General features: G+C 43.8%; 1 pseudogene; it reads right to left on the bottom strand.

Annotated features, from left to right (window-relative positions):
• Nucleotides 1-16,378, bottom strand: part of LOC129857455 (alkylglycerol monooxygenase-like) — a 42,450-nt pseudogene extending 26,072 nt beyond the window's left edge.
• Nucleotides 16,379-16,612: the final 234 nt, after the last annotated feature.

The following is a 16,612-nucleotide window of genomic DNA, read 5'->3' as shown; positions in this document are numbered from 1 at the left end:
CAGAGGCTGCTGTTCTATCCCGCTGAAAAAGTGTAAAACCCGCCAGCTGTATGTTATTTATGTCTTCGTTCAGCCACGACAGTGAAACATAAGATATTACAGTTTTTAATGTCCCGTTGGTAGGATATACATGTCCGTAGTTCGTCTATTGTACCATCCAGTGATTGTACGTTGGCTAATAGGATCGATCGTAAAGGCAGATTACCCACTCGCCGTCGGATCCTTACAAGGCACCCAGACTTACGTCCCCGATATCTCCGTCTCTTTCTCCTGCGAATGATGGGGATAAGGGCCTTGTCGGTCGTCTGGAGTAAATCCTTTGCATCAGATTCGTTAAAGAAAAAAGGATTCTTCCAGTACGGGGTGAGTAATTGCTGTCCTGATATCTAGAAGCTCTTTTCGGTCATAAGAGACAGTGGCAGAAACATTATGTACAAAATAAGTTACAAATAATGCGAAAAACCACACACAATAGCACAATTGGTTAGGGGACAGTAAAACGGCAGCCATCTCCTCCGGCGCCATTACCAAATGTGTTCAAGCTCCGTTTTGATTGGTATCCCACTCCATGATTCACCTTTCCTGTAAACATCATTAGTGACACTTGTCTGTCCTACAAAAACCGAAGTGACAGGGGACAGCCGCAATTGACCAAACATGAGGGCAATAGACCCCTGGGCAGCAGAGTGCTTAGCTCAGCTCAGTCACTTAGCTCATCAGGAAGACTTTTTTTTCCTTACTCAGCCCAGTCTAGCCCCTCTATGCACACACACTGTACAAACAAATACCCACAAACACACACACACACAGCTTCGTGGCCTGCTACCCACTGCTACCCATTGTTGATAATATCCCTGGGTCCCAGAGGTGCTAGCAGCCCGGGTCTGTTGTAGCACGGTAAGCGCCCACATCCTGACCGCCCGGGTTTGGTTCTTTTGTACGCCCTCCAACCCTTTAACCTGGTCCGGGCCAGAAACATCCAGTTACAGAGAATAGTTATGAAGCCCTGGCCACAAGGAGGTTAACCCCTGCCCTGCCGCACGGCCAAAAAAAGTTTTAAAACAATAACATTCAGATCAGCAGTGCCTCCTCAGGGACTCCCCAGCAACCCCAGCCCCGGTGCAGCGACGACCAATTCTGTTTGTCTTGACAACTGCTGCTGTCCGTAGGGCTAGGCTATGGTACTGTATAGAGAGGACGGCACTGCCAGACACACACACTCGCACACACACGCACGCACACACCACAGGATGCTATGGAGAGTGAAACGCAGGCACCCAGGTTCTACACACTGGAAAACATTATCTCAAGTGAAGGCTGTCATTAGTACAGCGTAGACTATGAATCATGGCTTTTTCTGATGAGAAAGAAATGTTGTCCAAATATTGTGGGGGAAGATTTCTTATATTTACAGTAATATTGGCAGAAATATATATGATCCCCTCTGTCAACTGACAACTATAATGGCGACAATTGTCACAGGTAAATAGGAATTAAACTGCATCAAACCCAGCTTTTGAGCTGTGTATCCAGTTGTGTGTATCCAGTGCTACCTTCAATCAGTGTGCTAAGAATAACCAAATACCTTCATGGATTATAAGAAGTTAGTCTTCATGCTGCATTTTGTTTACAGCATACTTGGAGTACTGAACCAACTGTCCCTGTACAGTAACATGAGTATGTGTTAATACTACTGTAGCTACTACTGTGTGAGAACAGAGACAAACCGTTCTTCCGAAGGGGACATATTTTCAAATGTTCATATGAATTAAGCTGGTGAAGTACGCTGGTGTGGTGAAACTCCTCTAGATCCATGATCTCACGTAGAACCAATGTGAGGGAGACCTGTGGTTCTGATCTGTGGTTTAGGAAAGCTGGCTGGATATAAATGTGTCCTGGGATGATTCTAGCTGTTAGTGTGAGGTATACAGATGTAGGATCTTAATTTGACCTATATTGTCACAGCAAAATAATCCCACAACAGGATTTGAATGTTTAGTACATAATGTTTCTTGATGGGTGATTAGGCTATTACTTGGCCAAAATTAGGCTGAAAAGTGCAATACTGTTAAAATAACCATGTGTTATTGTGTGTTTTCAGTAAATTTATGTAAATCACAACATTCAGAAAATTGTCAGCAAAAAATGAGTGATCAAATTAAGATCCTATATCTGTAGGTTAGAGGAGAATAAACAGAATCAACAGAACTGTCAACAAGTCAGCTGCATCCTCCTAAAAAACATCCTATTTCAACTCGGTACCACCAAAAAGCATATTGCCTTCTGAATATAACTGCCTCTGGACTGTATAATTTCTCGGGTTGAAAGAAGAATGTGAAAGGCAATCAATAATAGGCAAATGTCATCCCTTTCGAAGAGGTCAAATGAAAAACAAAACATGGTACAGTACATGATTCCCTATGCAGCTTACCGTAGAAGAAGATATTTCTGGAAGTGAGTTAGCATACAAAGGATGCAAGCATCCGTAAATAATATATTTTCAATGGTCTGCCAGTCTACTGATGAGGAGAGAGGCCTTGCTGTTGGAACAAGGTTAGAGTAATAACAGATTGCACTGGCAGGACTACTGGCAGAGCTACATGCCAGCATAGACTTACTGAGAAAACAGAGGTGGTGACTGGAAAATGACACCGAGTAAGAAATGCAGAACTACCTAACAGAAAGGCAGAGCACAGTGAGGAAATAGTGGTGAGACTGGAACTGGGAGTACTATGAATGGTTCTAAGGTTATATATGTGGATTATTCAATGCCCGAGAACACTTGAGAAAGTGGCTTGCTCTCTGCTCACACCGGCAAAAACTACTGTATGCATTTAAAAGCTAATAATTGACTGTTTTCGCAACGCCCCAGTACAGCTCCCCTGTGACAGTGCCTCTCATTGAACCTTGACCAAGCATTGACTTGGGGGTTGAATAAAATATATCACATGTAAATTGCGCTTTACTTTGCCATTCACTTTACTCTGTATTAACTCTGTGATAAAGAATGCCTACAGACCGTTAAGAGAGCCTCTAACCCTAAATACCTAGGCCCTCCTTTATCAATGCTGCATGCGATCATTTCTAAGCAAAGTGTGGGATTTATCAATTTGTACTTACGCTTGAGAATGTGCGTAAATGTAAGCCCACCTCTGACCATACGTACGCACAGCACCTTGTGGGTGAAAAGTCAAACTGCTCATGAAATACCATCCACCAAATGGAGAAAGGATTGACATACTGGACCAAATCAGAAACTATGAAGAAAATAGATAATACATGAATAGTTTATTCATTTATTTTTTTATAGACACTTAAGCTACTAATAGTTTTCTCCTAATATAAGCCTAATTGAAAAATAAAGTAAATTAGAAAAAGAGTGGAATGCAAGGTTGGAGGCAATTTAGTTAAACCAGTTAAAGATATAAAGGGCAAGACTGAGGCATTGTAACTTGTCCAAAATGGCAAATCGTGCATTGCTGGCGGATCTAGCACAAGCTGCAATAACGCAGGGAGCGTGTTTTCAATGAGCGTGCAGATTTTTTTTTGCTGAGAGCGACGCCTGCCTTATTAGTAGATTTAGTTTTCCAAGGCATATTTTATTGTATCACCAGTGCCATCCCAGTGCATACCCAAGTCCTCTCCAACCTGCGATTTTTGGCCACTGGAACATTCCAACGGGAGAATGCGGATCGGTCTGGCATTTAACAACCAACCATGAGCTGAATATTGCCTGCAGTCCTTCATGGCATTATTTAATTGACCCCACAATACATACAGTTTCCGTACACTGCTGTGCAACAGGCCAAAGTGAAAAGGGATTTCCATACCATAGCTGGATTTCCCAATGTCATTGGAGCAATTGACTGCACCCACATCGCAATAAAATCACTATCATTGAGCGAATTCAACTTCGTCAACAGAAAAGGTTTCCATTCTGTCAATGTGCAGGTCATCTATGATTCACATTTGGCTTTGTTGAACGTAGTGGCCAAATGGCCAGGTGGGACACATGATTAATTCATTGGGCAGAACAGTTCAGCCGGCCTTAACCTCCAGGAATGAGTTGTTGATCATGGATGGCTTATTGGTAAGTGACTGTTTAATTTGCAAGGTTTTATATAATTTATTTTTAATGGGGCTACCCATTAAAAACATCGCTGACTTCCTTCACAAACCCCCCAAACCAACAAGAGGCAAGGTACAACCAAGCCCACGCACGCACAAGGACAGTGGAGCCCACCATAGGCCTGCTGAAAGGGCGTTGGCTGTGCTTGTCTGCGACAGGAGGCACACTGCAATACCAGCCTAGCAAGGTTTGCCTCTGAAATGACGTGCGTTCAAATGTCATTACGTGAATGTAATACAATGTGCAAATTCCTTTTTAGGTTTGCTACATTGTCAAGGATTGCAGTGTGCTCCACAACATTGCAATCAAAAGTAGCATTCTGCTGAATGATCCACCCAGACCCGATGAGCCCATGCCTGACAGGGAGTGTTTCCCACCACCCATAGCCCTGGCACTGAGGACAAGAGTCAATATCATACAACGGTTTTAGGTATCTGTTCTTCCAAATATTGCAATCAAATCGACAAGGAAAATACATTTACATTGCACCCGAATTTATTGTCTCACATGTTTGACACGATCAACAAGTTCTTTCAATTATTGATTTATCTCTCTCAGGCCGTTGCGTACATCCTCCAGCTGCTGTTTGAGTCCAAGAATTGATGTGTTGATCTCTTGTTGTTGTTTCAGGACAGCGTCAGTCAAAACACGCGGCACAGCTTATGCGCTCGCCAAAGAAGACACCCTTATTGTAGGCCTGGGGCTGAGGGGTCAGGCAAATCACCCACATGTGTCAAGATTTCATGTTTTGTTATTTTTGTTATATTCATTTTGTTATACTGTATATATTTTATATATTTGTCAAGAAAAAATATTTAGATGTGGTCCACATGGTTGCGAAAATAAAGCTTGACTTACCATCAGTTGGTGTGTCTGGTATTCCTTGAGGGTCTTCAATATCACCATCACATATGATGCCAGTAACTGAGGTCTCTCCAATTATGCTGCCAATGTGCTGGTCCATAGCAGACAGTGAAGAGTCACTCTGCCCTCCTCCTGTTGCACTTATATACCTTTTGTGGATCATAATTTTTGGGGGGGCATATGTTTTCAAATCAAACCATTTCTTTTTAATTTCATTAACTGTTCTGCAGTCAGATGAGGCAGAATTTAACACAGCTCTAACCTGCTCCCAAGAAATATTTTATCTCTTATTTGTCAAGCCATTGCTGAGGGCTCCAAAAAGTATAGCTTGTTTTTCTTCCACCTCAGGGATCAAAAGTTCTATTTCTGCATCCAAAAAGTTTTTATCTTTGCCTTCTTTGATTTTTCATGTTGGTAGCCAAATATTTGTGACATTTCTTGCAGCTTTAAAGGGTAGGTTTGTGACCATAAATGGTCATTTAGGGCGGTTCTTTATGTAAATGAGACTTCACGTGCACTGGCACAGTGTTTTAGAACGTGTCTGATTCATCAAGGCAAAATACTTACAGGTGTGTGTAAATCAAGCATACGAGCAATTGATAAATATCAACTTTGTTGTACTTGCGAACATTCTAAATTCTCTTTGTACGAGTTAATTTAGAAGCTTTTCTACACAACATTGAGAAATGAGGACCCTAGAGACTATGGCCATTTTGTTCTCTGGTCCCTATCCCCAAGAGCTAACTGGCTGCCCAGAGCAAGGGCAAGTAATGTCTTCTCATTAAAGATGGCATCAGCGAAGAGAGGCCGACTTTTTACTTTCAAAGCTCTTTCCATTCAATTATAATGAGACTGTCCTTTCAAGTGACATGAGGAGAAACTATGAAATGGCCATAAAACTGTTCAAATCCACATTCGTATTTTACAGTTCTTCTAATTAGGATTCACATTTCCCGATGGAGGATGTCACCCTGCCCTCTTCACAGCTTTCTATTGTATTTTCACTTTTAACAGAGTATTGAGATTTATAGGTCATATGTTTTGACAGAATAGAATTGTAGATACATTTTCACATGCTCAATTGATGCCGACATTTACTATTTCAACTGCTTTGATGGAAGTGTCATACCAGAACATTATAAAATAGAGGAAAGTCCTGAAATATGAAATTAAATGTAGATACACATTGTGAGCTTTCATACTTGTGTATTTACAAGAGCTCAATTATCCTTGCCTCAGTGACTATTACAACTAAATACAGGTACATTTCTACTGCCTTAAACATATACTGTAGACATTCACTTACTCAAACAACAACCAATACGGAAATGAGAACTGTGCATTGGTCAAACTCTACCCTGGCATAGGCCAGGAGGTCAACAACTGGTTAACCAAGATGACCTCACTGGGCCAGAGTGAAGAGTGAATGAAGACTGGGTCTGGCCTGTCCTGCGGTGAGGGAGGAAGCGACCTCTGGTAGTTAAGGGGAAAAGCTTCTATCCTTCTATCCTGACCGAGTGCAGTGGCCGGGCACCAGAGAATTAATGGTGACCCCACAACGTTCCATAATAAGTCAAAGCTGGAGTGGAGGAAATGAAAGTAAGTGGAAAGTTTCGAGACATAAAAATCATACCACACTTCCAAAATAAAAATCTGACCAAATAAACCAGAGATAGATAATATTGTACAAATCATTTTTTAAACAATGGAGAGAATGACAGAATAACATACAGAAGCACTTCATTACAATATACTGTACAAATTTTAACTCAGGACTAGTGAAATGCTATTAGGATCAATCGCCATGGTGACTGTACAAATAAGGTCAAATTGGCAGAATTGCGGCTGATATTTATTTAACCTATCTCTACAATCCACTTAGCTTGAGAAGAGAGTGTCATCGACCTTCATATGCCACAATAAAAACCTGCTTAGCTAAGGTTAACGACCTTCCATTGAGGATAATAAACCTCCGTGGGAGGTTTACATGTTGTTTACATGTTTTATAGACAGGCAGGCCACTCAATCAGGTAGGTTGGCACTGGCAGGGGTCATTTTCTATCATACAATACAGTTGGTAGGTTTCTGACCCAAGGTCAAAAACACAGTTTAAATTTACCCATGACTCAAATGTCAACACAGGAACAGTCTGGACTTTAAGCCAGACATATTTGGATTAGAGAGAGATCTGGAGCTGGGTTGGATGTGCCACTGACACAAATAGAGCTAGAATTTAGCAAGGGCCCTCTTTTGACATATAAACACAATGTTGCTGCTGCTAAGCAAGTTGTGTGTCAGAAAAACGTTATTTCTGCATTGCCATTCAACACTGGGCGCACACTGGTTGAATCAACGTTGTTTCGAATGTGGAATAGAAGTTGAATTGACGTCTGTGTCCAGTGGGACATGTGAGATTTTGTTCTGGGTGCTAAGTTATTATTGTCCAGTACAAACCGCAGTTTAAGTGATAAGGGCTGAGATCCCAGGATATTACAGACAGCCCTGCATGGGGAGAAGAATTAGAGAGCTTCTTTGGTGCAGCTCCAGAACCGTGCTGCTATTGAGCCATCACAATTTACAGCTTTCTCCCTATGAAGCGCCAGGTAAGACAACATGTCTCAAGAGATCACAGCCTCTCACATCTGGTCAGTTCAAAAACATCTGGACGTAACTCACAAATAATTGCTTCCTCTCAAAAAGAAAAAAAAGATGTGTGCATTATAGAATCATTCATCACCGGATATAGCTGCATCCATAGAGAAATCAGTAAAGACAAAACGTTTTGTTTTACGAATAATTCAATCCTCATGGACATGTAGAATTGAAATACATGCAAGACAATTTGCATCAATACGAGATTTCATATTTGATCAAACCTTCCATACTGTCAAGATCGTTATATAAATAATCGGACCAAGGCGCAGCGTGAGTAGAGTTCCACATTTTATTGATCGTGAAACATCCAAAAAAACAACAAAGAAATAATGAACGTCAAAATACGTAGCGCACAATGGCAATAACACAAAACAATATCCCACATCGCAGGTGGGAAAAAGGACGCACTAAGTATGATCCCCAATTAGAGGTAACGATTATCAGCTGCCTCCAATTGGGAACCATACACACACACACCAACATAGAAAGTCATGCCCTGACCTAAAACACCATAGAGAACCATGAGGGCTCTCTATGGTCAGGGCGTAACAGTACCCCCCCCCCCCCCCCCCCCCCCCAAAGGTGCGGACTCCGACCGCAAAACCTGAAACTAGATGGGGAGGGTTAGGGTGGGCAACTAGCGTCGGTGGCGGCTCTAGTGCGGGACGTAAGCACCCGCTCAGACCCGCGGATCCAGCCATGGAACCGGGCTGAACGCCGTGCCCGGACTACGCACCGGCGCAGAGGAAGGCTCCGGCCATGGAGCGGGACTGGATGCCGTGCCTGGACTGGGCACCGGCACAGAGGAAGGCTCCGGCCATGGAGCGGGACTGGACGCCGTGCCTAGACTGGGCACCGGCACAGAGGAAGGCTCCGGCCATGGAGCAGGACTGGACGCCGTGCCTGGACTGAGCACCGGCGCAGAGGAAGGATCCGGCCATGGAGCGGGACTGGATGCCGTGCCTGGACTGGGCATCGGCGCAGTGGAAGGCTCCGGCCATGGAGCGGGACTGGATGCCGTGCCTGGACTGAGCACCGGCGCAGTGGAAGGCTCCGGCCATGGCACCAGCACAGGAAGCTCCGGGCCGTGGACCGTCACTGGAGTCTCCGGACCGTGGACCGTCACTGGAAGCTCTGGACTGTGAACCGTCGCTGGAAGCTCTGGACTGTGAACCGTCGCTGGAGGCTCTGGGCTGTAGACCGTCGCTGGAGGTTCCGGGCTGTGGATCGTCACCGGAGGCACTGAACTGTGAACTGTCGCTGGAAGCTCTGGACTGTGAACCGTCGCTGGAGACTCCGGACTGTAAACACGCACTTCAGGGCGAGTGCGGGGAGCCGTCATATGACGTACCGGACTGGGAAGGCGCACTGGAGGCCTGGTGCGGGAAGCCGGCACAGGTTGCACCGGACTGATGACACGCTCTTCAGGGTGAGTGCTGGGAGCCGGCACATGACGTTCCCGGGCTGGGAAGGTGCACTGGAGGCCTGGTGCGTGGAGCCGGCATAGGTGGCACAGGACTGATGACACGCTCGTCAGGGCGAGTGCGGGGAGCTGGCACAGGACGTACCGGGCTAGGAAGGCGCACTGGCGGCCTGGTGCGAGGAGCGGGCACGGGTTGAACCGGACTGATGACACGCTCTTCAGGGCGAGTGCGGGGAGCCGGCACAGGTTTCACCGGACTGATGACACGCTCTTCAGGGCGAGTGCGCTTCAGAACACACCTAACCAACATCTCTCTCCGATATCCCTCCTCCAACTGCTCCATCGACTCCCAGACGGTATCTGGCTCTCTCCTCGGTGCGGCCGAATATCCCTTGTGCCCCCCAAGTTGCCTCTGGGCTGTTTGCGGCCGCGGACCCGTCGTCGCTGTCCTCCTTTACTCCTCGGCGACTCCCGCCAAGGAAGGGTCTCGCATCCACCTAGTATTTCTTCCCATGTCCAACTCTCCTTCACGTCCTGGGCACGCTGCTTGGTCCTGTGGTGGTGGGATATTCTGTCACGATCGTTATATAAATAATCGGACCAAGGCGCAGTGTGAGTAGAGTTCCACATTTTATTGATCGTGAAACTTCCAAAAAACACCAAAGGAATAACGAACGTCAAAATACGTAGCGCACAATGGCACTAACACAAAACAATATCCCACATCGCAGGTGGGAAAAAGGACACACTAAGTATGATCCCCAATTAGAGGTAATGATTATCAGCTGCCTCCAATTGGGAACCATACACACACACCAACATAGAAACACAAACCTAGAAACTCCCCAGTCACGCCCTGACCTAAAACACCATAGAGAACCCTGAGGGCTCTCTATGGTCAGGGCGTGACACATACCATACAATGCTTACCCAAAAATACAAGTACAACTACTTCCCAATACTTTTAAATACTTGAGGTGTGGTATATTTCACTTGACCAGCTTCGGTAACACTTTAATTGAAGGGGGTATACATAAGGCATTCGTAACACCTCTCATGAAACCAGTCATAACAAATGTATGACTGTTATGTCTTACATATAACCCTCTTCAAGTAAAGTGTTGACCCTTGTTTCTCATTGGTTCCATTGTACCTGGCAAGCTAAATCATGTGCACCTCAAGTATTTGACATACTGTATGTACTTGACCCAGGTCAGAAGCTAACCCAGACTGATGGCCATACCATGAGCAAAGCGATGGACCCAGTAGTAGGCGAAGTCCACCGCTAGGAAAGCCAGCCACCATGCCCAGGCAGAGTCCCAGGGTAGTTCCAGTAGACAGAAGTTGTTCCACATGTAGATGTAAGTGGTTATTTCAAAACCGCTTGCAAATAGCCTGGAAGAAAATAACAAATATATTTAGTTCAGTCACAACTGAATATTACTCAAAATACCTTAAGTAGGGCCTCCCGAGTGGCACATTGGTCTAAGGTCCTGCATCGCAGTTGCTAGCTGTACCACTAGAGATCCTGGTTCGAGGCCAGGCTCTGTCGCAGCCGGCTGCGACCGAGAGACCCATGGGGCGGCGTACAATTGGCCCAGTGTCGTCCGGGTTAGGGTAGGGTTTGGCCAGCAGGGATGTCCTTGTCCCATTGCGCTCTAGTGACTCCTGTGGCGGGCAGGGTGCATGCATGCTGACACGGTTGCCAGGTGTACGGTGTTTCCTCCGACACATTGGTGTGGCTGGCTTCCGGGCATTGTGGGCATTGTGTCAAGAAGCAGTGCGGCTTGGTAGGGTCGTGTTTCGGAGGACGCATGGCTCTCGACCTTCGCCTCTCCCGAGTCTGTACAGGAGTTGCAGCGATGAGACAAAACTGTAACTACCAATTGGGGAGAAAAGGAGGTAAAAGTAAAAACAAATATTACAACAACAACAAAAATAATCCCTTAAGTAGCCAGACTGCAAATAGATAAGCACACAGATTCTCCACAATACATTTCAGGTGCACAGTTAGATCATCTTACAGTATACCATTATTTTTTTTTTTTACATATACAGCCATACATTATCATAAGAGATGCACTTCTGTAATTACTTTTCTATAGAACTCAATGGGCCAGTTTCCTGGACACAAATTAAGCCTAGTCCTGGACTAAAAAGCCATTTCTATGGAGATTCTCCATTGATCATTATTTTCAGTTTAGGACTAGGCTTAAGCTTCCCTATAGCAATTCTAGAAACCTACCAGAAAGTTATAGTTTACCCACGTGGGCATTCTAGAAATGATACCAGCTGACACTGAGGTGACGACATCACTGAAGCAGGCCAGTGGGGCTCCATCTTTCAGCAGGCTCACCACCAGCTCTACAACCATCAAGCCCATAAAGAACGGGGTGGCCTGTAGTCACAGCAAAGGAGAACAAATACGAATCAACAGTCCAAGCACAATGAAAACTCCACCACTTCTATGTCTTGTGTTTCCTTGAACGCTTACAGTAACCTCACATGTTTGACTTGGAAAATGAACAAGAGGACATGGTGTAAAAAGGGCTTTCATGTCTTGTGATGCATGATGCTTCCCTGATGGCTCTATGGTGAAGCTACACAGGGATAGTCACATATCATCTCTCCCTGAGGATTTATTTCAGCTCCAGTGGAGAAGAAAACAGTTGAACAACCCGTACAAATAATATTTGGAGGAACCTTTCATTTCAATAGGTCCCGTTACATCACATGACCAGACGACTACACGTGCACGTTTCGCAAACAACATGTATGATTGATAATAGTTCAGACTGAAAACATGAATACCTGATGTGTCGGAATATTATCCATCCATATATAAGTAATATAAAAAAAGTGGACCATGTTTGTAAAATGTATATACTATGTTCATGTAACAAAGGGGATTTTTTTTATTTTTAAAGATGCTGTATAAACCAAGTTATTATTTTGTCCTCCGATTAGGGCAATTTTTGGATAGGCCAAAAAACAAAAACATTTATGTCTTCATATGGCTAAAGTTATTCTATTCTATTATTTTGTATTCCATTCTATAAGTATGCTACATACAGTATCTGCTGCATTAGGTATTGCGTAGGCGTGGAGTATGCAAGAACAGAATGAGAGGTACTTACTAGGAAATTACTAGAGGTTACCAAAAATGGTTTCCATCATGCCATAATTGTGACTTCAACAGTGTGTTGGACCTGTTGGCTAGTCTTAGGAAATGACCATGTCACTCCTGTGATTGACCTGACCTGGTCAACTAAACCTTCATCTGGTCACGTGACTGCACCCAGGGAGTGTGTGTGGAATGTGGATCGCTAGGTGTAGACCTGGAGGTGGAATAGGATGTGTGTGTGTGTGTGTGTGTGTGTGTGTGTGTGTGTGTGTGTGTGTGTGTGTGTGTGTGTGTGTGTGTGTGTGTGTGTGTGTGTGTTGGGGGCGATCTAGAGGACCACGAGGGACCGACGATCACACGCTACACTCCGACATCTGGCAGAGGACTGACGGACTGCATCTAACAAATGGGCTCAGAGCACAAGCACTCTCTCTCCAAACTCACTGAGAGAAAGATTATCATTTTGGATTCTGGCTTGAACGTTCCCTCTTTTTCTCATGTCTAGAGTATTGTTTTACCTCGTCAGGGCTGTGTTCTTGACAACGTTCCACTTTATTTGGGAAGGAATTCAGGTTCTCATGCCATGCGAAAAAGGGGATGCCGAGGGAATGGGGTTTTGGACTTTAAAAAAATCATTCTTAATGTGTTTGTTTGACCTTCACAATCACTGTGTTTACTCTGTGTGGCATTTTCCTCCAAACAACAGGACAAATGAAAACAAGTCTTATGAAGGCTGTAACATACTTTGGGTTTGTGAAAATTGTCAAGGGAGTCTTTAATAGTTTTATATAAATCTCTGTTTTTGGTCTTAGATCTTGCAAGGCAAATGACATTGTGGAACAGATGTTAGTATTATCCCAAATGGGGCCATTTTTATCAGGCTGTAGATGAGTGACGTTAGCCGCGGGTTTGTGATGGGGAAGACACAAACCCTGTACACTCTCTTATGAGAGTATGTCTACTTTGTCCTAAAGTAACAGGTAGAATGTATCTTGTTGTAACTGGATAATCAATTAAACTATGGCAGGAATTAAATCGGACAAGCAATGTTTATGCAGTGTTTTTATTTAAAAACAACTTATTTACATACTGAGCTATAATGAAAATCACACTATACAGAGGTTCAACTGACCAGCGGATTTTGTAGAGGGACAAGTAATGATGCTTTGTGTGTGACAGTTGTTGATGTGATCAGAGGGTCCCGAGTTTGAGCCCAGATTGAAACAAGGAATGGGACGGAAGCTAGTTTGCTCCTGCAGAAACAGGAAATGTAGATTATAATCCACGGACATTTTTGTAGGTGTTGATACATTTTTCGTAAGGGAAAATCTACATTTCCTGCAATGCATGAAAGTTATCCTGCAACAGGGTGATCAAATTAAGATCCAACACCTGTACATACAGCCAACCAAATGTTTTTGACACTTACATGTAGGCTATCCTACACAGACTAGTGCACAGAGTGATGACTACATCACAAACAACATTCAGCACCGAAACAAGCGTGACACACCCATGCAAACATCACATACAACTCTGTAACAATACTGTAGTAAATGAGGTTGTTTCATTACAGCTTGTTTGGAGCAGGATTAAGACACTGAGGAGTCCTGCTGTTTGGATAATTGTATTTTCTCTATTCACATGGCTTTATAGAAGCCTGTTAAAATGTGAGCTTTATCCCTCAGATAATAAACGTGTTGATTTTAGGATTTCGCTAAACTTTTATAATCCAGATGTCACAATAAAAAGTATTGGTGTGTTCTGTTCTTTTGCACTGGGTGCTCTTGAGTCAAAAGTGGTCCTAAAATACAACATTATTTAACCCCCCTGTTGTGTTCGTTTCATGTTAATTAATTCTGTGTTCCCGGTCCAAAATGACCGCTCCATTATAGCTGATTATAAATCCCTAATAATACATATATTATCACCTAATGTTGTTTTAGATCTTTTTATCAACTTAAGTTCTTGTGTTCATTACAAGTTTTGAACTTCTATTTGCTATTTATGGCCTGTAGACCTCGTTGACCTGAGCTCATACAACTCATTTTTGAGTAAAGAAAAGCATAATGTATGGATTATTTTGACAATAACAAATACTCAGATGAAACATAACATTGTGCTATTTATCACAGACTACTTTGTGTCAAAGTTTAACAAGAACTCTCCTCCTCACCAGTGTCATGATCAAAGATATGATCAAGAGCCTCATATACAGTATATTGTTTGGTCATTGTGCTGCCACAAAATGAATTGTGAGCAAGGCCTCAAAAAAGCTTTATATACCAGAGCTTCGAGGAAAGTTATATATATTATTGAAACAATGTTGCGATTGTTTGTGAGAATGCCAACAGGTGTGGTTCCTGTGGGGGAAAGATTCTATTGGGGAAAGGTTCCCGTGGGGGTTGCCATGGAAGCCAAGAAGGGGAGTGAGGTGTGTGTGTGTGTGTGTGTGTGTGTGTGCGTGCTTGCTTGCGTGCGTGCCACGACATTCAAAGTCCTGAGGAGGGTGAACGAGGTGTGTTACAGATTACAGCTTCCCTCTGATTACCGTATTAACCCCTCGTTCCATGAGTCTCTCTTCAGGCCTGTGGTGGCTGGTCCACTCCAGGAATTTGAGGTGCAGGAGGTCCCTCCATCCCCTCGATGTCCATGACCCGGCGTACTCCGTTCGTTCCATCCTGGATTCGAGGCGTCGGGCAGGGGGCCTTCAGTACCTCGTGGAGTGGGAGAGGTACGGTCCAGAGGAGAGGTGCTGGGTTCCGGTTGCGGATGTTTTGGACCCCGAACTGCTGCGGGAGTTTCACCGTCGCCGGCCGGATCGCCCTGCGCCTCGCCGGGGTTCGGTGATCGACGTCACCGGCTTTCTAGCCATCACCGCTCCATTTCTCATATATCCATTTGTTTTGTCTTGTTCCATTACACACCTGGTTTTCATTCCATAATTACTGCATGTATTTAGTCCTCTGTTCCCCACCATGTCTTTGTGTGTAATTGTTTATTGTTATGTGGATTATGTCAGGCGCTTAACTTTTGCTATGTTCCATGTTTTTGGCACGTTATTGTTCTTATGTGCTGTCATTTTTGGACTGGAATTAAAGTGCGCCTGTTTATTACACTCTGCTCTCCTGCATCTGACTTCGCCTCCCGTACACACCCATGACAGTGCGTGCGTGCGTGCGTGTGGGTGGGTGCTCAAACACACATGCATGTGGGAGTCTGGGAGAGGAAGTGTGTCCATCTGATGAATGGGCATGTGCCTGAACCCAATTTTATACACTAATTGTAGTCTCACACATTCATTTCTAATGACCGGTCATGACCGGGAACACCATAGGTGTACAAAAGATATATAAAATACACAAAATGTTGATGAAAATCATCAAAAAGTATTTTGTCTGTTCAGATGCCCTGTGTGAACAAAGTCATTGAACTTTAAGACAATCAGATTAAATTAACTACATTTTCCAGAGAGAAAAGGTCCAATTCAGGCGGGTTAACAGACATCCCCTCCATTGGACTGAACAAGGGCACACCTCCCCATGCTCATGATTAAATACTTTTTGTCTAAAACTAAAGATTTGTGAAGATTTATGAATATACAGTAGCATAGATGATATCATTCAAACTAAGTGTGCAGACTTTCCTTCACTATGTTTAGACATTTCAAGTGTGTCACTTCCAGCATGAGCGCCACACTATCGATTGTCAAAAAAAACACAAAACATATCAAACCGCTCCAGCATTTTTAACAACGAACTCACCTGCTGAAAGTATGGCGGGACATCCTCCACATTTTCAAATGACGATTTGTTCGGTGTTACAATGTAAAACATGAACCTAATACCCTTGGTCAATGAGACTACGTCCATGAATAGTGCCATTGTATGCGCCTTCAATCCGTCAATCCCTCGACGCAAGGTGATGCTAAACCAATCGTCTGGGGAATTTTAACTACTTTAACACGCATAGTCATCAAACGTCATTTGAACTGCGAGATAACTGTTGTTTTATTGGCACTCTTCAGAGGCAGGATACAGTAAATGGATCATAGGTCAGGTGTGGGGTTGGTTGTTTTGTCTCAGGACTGACAATGCCTTCAGCTGCCATTAAATCGTACCATTGTATCAATTCCAGAAATGAAAAGATAACAACAAATAAGTGTGGGGGTCTTTCATGTATATTACGGAGAAACCAGCTATGACGTTGTCAGACCATTCTGTCTGTGGTCTGTCTTTACTCTTACATTCCATTGATTTGCAGGTCATGGATAATTGTTCGGTATCGAATAATGAAGCCCTATTAATTTACACGACATGTAATTAGCCTATTAATTGATGTTAAATATGTCAACTTTCAAAGTTAACTTGTTTCTTGCTGGAGAGGAGACTATTTAGAAAAAGGAGAATGTTGCATC

The sequence above is a fragment of the Salvelinus fontinalis genome, chromosome 6 (assembly GCF_029448725.1).
Source record: "Salvelinus fontinalis isolate EN_2023a chromosome 6, ASM2944872v1, whole genome shotgun sequence".
Classification (NCBI taxonomy): Eukaryota; Metazoa; Chordata; class Actinopteri; order Salmoniformes; family Salmonidae; genus Salvelinus; species Salvelinus fontinalis.
Note: the sequence above shows the minus strand (reverse complement) of the source record. Positions and strands in the feature narration are given on the sequence as shown.